This window comes from Rhinoderma darwinii, chromosome 2 (genome assembly GCF_050947455.1).
Source record: "Rhinoderma darwinii isolate aRhiDar2 chromosome 2, aRhiDar2.hap1, whole genome shotgun sequence".
Taxonomy (NCBI): Eukaryota; Metazoa; Chordata; class Amphibia; order Anura; family Rhinodermatidae; genus Rhinoderma; species Rhinoderma darwinii.
The window spans coordinates 34934656-34940063 of NC_134688.1; the positions used below are offsets into that span (position 1 = coordinate 34934656).

The 5408-nt window shown below is 42.8% G+C and overlaps 1 long non-coding RNA gene across 1 annotated transcript; it reads right to left on the minus strand.

Annotated features, from left to right (window-relative positions):
* Positions 1–973: 973 nt before the first annotated feature.
* LOC142740442 (uncharacterized) lies at positions 974–4920 on the minus strand. Its single transcript, XR_012880674.1, has 3 exons — positions 2041–4920; positions 1733–1853; positions 974–1218 (listed from the first exon to the last, which is right to left on the minus strand). It is a non-coding gene; the product is annotated as an uncharacterized LOC142740442 (long non-coding RNA).
* Between the last annotated feature and the right edge of the window lie 488 nt (positions 4921–5408).

Here is a 5408-nt window from a genome sequence, read left to right on the forward strand (position 1 = left end):
ACTGAGCTTTGTTCTGGTGCTGTATTTATGTACTGGGCTGTGTTCTAGTGCTGTATTTATGTACTGAGCTTGGTTCTGGTTTTATATATATGTATGATTTTGGATCTGGTGTTGTATTTATGTACCGAACTTGGCCTGGGAGATTTTTTCATCGCTTAATGCGCACGGCGCACTGTCCTCCACCTTTCTCACAGTGCACAGCCTAACTAAATGGGCTGAGCACGCTCACTATATTGAATGTGCGCATATAGGTCTATATGTAATTGGTGATTTTAATATGATGTGTGGGTGGGTAAGTAGATATGTAGGCTTATGTAATTATATACATAGTGTGGAAATCCAGTTAAACATTCTGGACATGGAATTTCTTTATTTAGAGTCAACTTTAATATAGGGTGTATTTGGAATATTGTAATTGTTTTATTTGTTTATTAGAATCATTTTCCATGGTGCGATACACAGCGAGTGCTCCCTTTCCACCGGGCATATGTCTTTGTGAGAAAAAAAGAGATCTTGTTGTTAAAAATTTGAATCCCACCCCTGCCTGTATGCCAATAGGTGGTTTGGTGTGTGGTCTGTATTCCTTTTAGGTGGGCTGAATGGGATCATGTGTACTATTTGTAATTCAAATACTTAAGGTTGTGGGTCTGACCTATGTAAATAGGCGGGGTGTAAGGAAAACGTGCAACTGACTTACTTTGCCCTCACCAATTACTCGTTTTTTAAACAAACTTCTGCCTTGCTTGCAGGTTGTTAACAAATGAAGACCTATGTCCGGCCAATGTACACCATGCTGTCTGAACCGTCCATTGCATCCCAAGTCCTTTTGCTGCATCACCAAGCAACCAATCCCACTTCTAGGGACAGGCATGCCTGCCTGCATGATTCTGGTCTTCTACCCAGGTAGTCGTTGGTCACCATGACCAATCTTCGTGACTCCCTGACCACCAGTGTCCAACAAATGTACAGCAAACAGTAGAAAATATGGTCTAGCGATCCAATCTTTGGACTTTATTAGAAACAAACTTCTTAAACCACAACTCGTGAAGTGGTGATACAAAACCGCATACGCGTTTCGAACGCCAACTGCCTTCCTCGCCAACAAATGGCTTCCGAACAGTCTATTACATCCCAAGTCCAAGTACTTGTGCTGCATGAATTCTGGATGCTTTATGTGTGGCGTTATCCTGGCCCCTTTCACTGCTTCCCGCTTGAGTCCTGTAGGCACAAAAACACAGTGCAAATATCCATCGTCACCCATGCCTGCAACTCCTGCCTGAGTAATGCAATTCACTCAACTACTTGTCTATTACATCGTTAACTGATGATTCATTTAGATGCAATAGATATAGTTTATTATATACTTAGCCTTCTTTATGGGCATCATTCCTTTTTATTGGCATCTGATTAAAAAGGGGGCCCTGCTTCACCCCCATAACACTGCAATATTTAAAAAAAAAATCCCTTCACCCAATCTCTAATAACCTCATCTGCCTCTTTTTCCCTTGACAAGGAGCTGCAGCAGCTGCCGGCACCCTTGTTCCTATTTCCCCGAAGCCCTTCCAGATACTTTTGATACCATTGTCCGGAATGTTTTTACTTGCTTTTACCTTCTTCTTTCATCCTGTTTGAACATTTGTTCAGCATCTTCAACATCTTGCCCATCAGCCCTACTATCCTCAACATTAGACCACTCATAATCATCTGACAGATCAGAATCAGACTCACCCACCTGCTGTTGCCATGCCTTCTTCTTCCATTGCTTCACTACAAGTCATATTGTCACCTGTCCTTCCAGTGGTCCTGTAGTGAATTACTTTCTCTGCTGCTCTTCACGATCCAAAAAACTGCTCCTGTAATTACAAACATTATGACAGTACCCTGTGTTGTAAACATTTTGGCAACCCCCATGTTCAGACTATGAGGACCTCCTGGGATCATGCTGCCCTCACCCTCTCAGGAACCCTGCACAAGGGCCCTAGCATTTTGCCCATCATCCTGCCATGTTCCCTCAAATTTTTGCTAGGCTTATACTCATACCTGCCTTGTTTCTACGATGCTAGGACATTTCCAGCCAAACAGCCCTTGTGTTGCATGACTTGTGGGGGCTCCATACGTGGCGATATCCTGGTCCGTTTTGCTGCTTTTTGCAGATTCCTGGAAATATAAAAACCTTCTGCCAGTATTCATTGTCACCCATGCCTGAAGACCGTGACTGGATAACACAACTCACTCAACTACTTGTTTATTGAATCGTAGTCCTATGGCCACCTCCAGTTTCACATTGAAATAGCAGGCCCAAATAAAGCCGACTGAACTTCCAGCCTGTGGTGCTTTGAACTTGACGTGCAAGGAACTACAGTAGCCGCCAGCACCCTAGTTCCCACCTCCTCAAGGCCTTGATGTGTCGCAAACTTTTTAGGCAGGGCAACCCTGACTAAAATCCCCCTACACTACTCCACCCCTAATCCCCTCAACCAATTACCTCTACTGCACCCCTAATCCCCTCACACAATTATCTTACACCTAATCTTCAAGTACAAACCTCCATTTTGAACGAAAAAAAAAACCTAGCCTACACTATGCCTATTCCTACCAAACTCTTCATACTTCCCTACCACTGCCCCTTCCTGGGGGCCACATGGCCCACCTTAATAATAATAATAATAATCTTTATTTATATAACGCCAACATATTACGCAGCACTTTACAATTTAGAGGGAACATAAACAGACAATATCAGACATTACATAGTGACAAAGCTAGTTTACAATTCAGACAGGAGGATTGAGGACCCTGCTCGCAAGAGCTTACAATCTATGAGGAAATAAGGGAGACACAAAGTGTAAAAGTGTTTGTTCAGTACAATGGTCCAGACATCTTTTATACGCATGGGGTAGTACACATAAGTCTGCATTAGCCGGTCACCAGCCAGTATCCGTGTATAACGGACATGAAATTCAGTACGGTGCAAGGAGTGTGAAGGAATCTTTTTCTGAGGACTAATGGGGCCAAGGAAAGGAGTCTGATTAGGGAATGTTATAGGCTTGTCCAAAAAGATTTGTTTTCAGGACACGTTTAAAACTGTGGATATTGGGAATTAATCTGATTGTCTGCGGTAGCGCATTCCAGAGGACGGTGCAGTGCGAGAAAAATCTTGGACAAAAGAGTGGGAGCTTCGGATTATGGAGGATTTTAATCTAAGGTCATTGGCAGAACATAGAGCATCACAACAGTAAACTATTATGGGGTCTCTGAGAGGGTTCATACACATATTCACAAATAGATACAGAGAGTAACTATACTAGAAGTCCTGCCACCCATACCCCTATAATCCTGCAGCTAAACGCTGTGGACCCCAGGGTGACGGGTAGCATGGATAGGTCCGCTTTCTGCCGCTCGCTTTTATTACTTGTAGTAATGACAACCGTTAGGTGAGCAGTGTCTCCCCTGACTGCTAGCAAAGTTTGGGGCTAAGTGTGGAATACTTGGCACAAGTGCCAAGCGCTGTTACACTAAGTAGTAGAGAAGGCTCCTGAACCCTGTACCTTTTCTTCACCACGGCATTACAATATACAGTATTATATAATATAACCCCTCAGCGGTTACACAACATGAAATCAGTGGCTATTAAATGCATAGGCCTAATGGGCAACCATCTTTTAACTTATCAGAGGGCTTTTCCCATTGGACTTTCTCACATAAATCATGGGTGGACATACCATATGTGAGACCCGGGCAGCTGCATTGGGATCCAGCAGGTAAGGGGGTCCACTATCACCCTAAAAGTAGCTAGTAGCATCCTACTGTCAGATTGCATGTAAAGCATTGAGACAATGAATTTCATAGCTCACAATTACTGGAGGATGGAGAGACATAAGGGGATACTCTATGATATGGGAGATGATATATGGTTGGAGAGCTAAGGCTCATATACTGTTCTTTTACAGGGGCCCTCTGGTGTCTATGTATGTCCCCGTTTGGGGCAATATGTTGCAGGTAGGTTGCCCTCCTATCTTTAGCTGCTGTCAGCTCAATACATTTACAAATCAGAAAAATAGAGGACACATCTGGATTGATGTTAAGTGTAGAGATTGACCGGCGGGTACTGTATATAGTAACTAATCATAGACGTATCTCATCATGTGCTGCATGACTTGTGGACCCTCTATATGTGGCGATATCCTGACCCCTTCCACTGCTTTCTGCTTGAGTCTTATAAATATAAAAACATTCTGCCAGCATCCATTGTCACCCATGTCTGCAGATAATGACTGGATAATGTAACTTACTCAACTCCTTGTCTATTTCATTTCTGTGGTATGGCCACCTCCAGTTGTGATTTAATAGAGTAGGCCTAAATTAGGGCTACCGAACTTTCACCAATGGCGCTGTGAGATCAAAGGCACTAATGTGTCCACTGCAAGTAGTTGCAGCAGCCGCCGGCATCCTGACTCTCACGCTACTTCTCCCCAAGCGCTTGCGAATGCTTGTACCAGGTCTTGATGAGTTGCAAATGTTCTTGGCAAGGAGCCCCTGCCTTAAATCTCGCTACGCTACTCCACCCCTAATCCCCTCAACTAATGGTCTTTGCATCTATCTTCAGGCCAATACCTTTCCCCGTAGACTACTCGGCACTCCCAGACATGTGGACAGCTCCATTTAGAAAAAAAAACAAAAACATTACCTACACTATCCCTATCCCTGCCAACTATCTAAGACTTCCCACTACTACCCCTCTCTTCGTGGGGGCCACATGGCCCTCCTTGTGGTTTCTTATGGGAATTTTGCCCGTTCATGACTTTTTCAGTGCAAAGAGCTACTAGCGGGTACTGTATATAGTAAGTAATGATGGACATACCGCATATAGATTAAATATTGCTTCAGAGAGTCCCCCTGGCAGCAGGCAGCCGATCTTAAGTATTTCTGGAACAAAAAGTTTAAATTGTAAATATATTATGACGTGTGCCTGGTATAGTTCATCATATCAACAAATATATGTTCAGCCTATTGACAACATTGGGGTATTTGTTCCCACAGTCTTGCTTGTCATGTGTCTCTATAGGAACATTCTGGATGACATTAGATTATAGAATTTCTATAGGTTATTTGCTTTAATACTTACATATATACAGTGGATCTTCTAGCATGTCGGCTGTCACTGGTGCCACATATTCAGATGTTATAAATGTCTGTAAAATACATAATGGGTTTAATGCACATACATAAAATAACGCCATATCTATAATGAATAATAATATATTTACTTTCACACATTTAATTTTCTATCACACGACGAGTCCAATGCCCCTCTGCCACACAAATAACACCAGCAGTATAATGGCACATAATAGTTAGAGGACCAGGATATAGATTTTATATCCGGGACCAGGAGCTTATTGTTATTC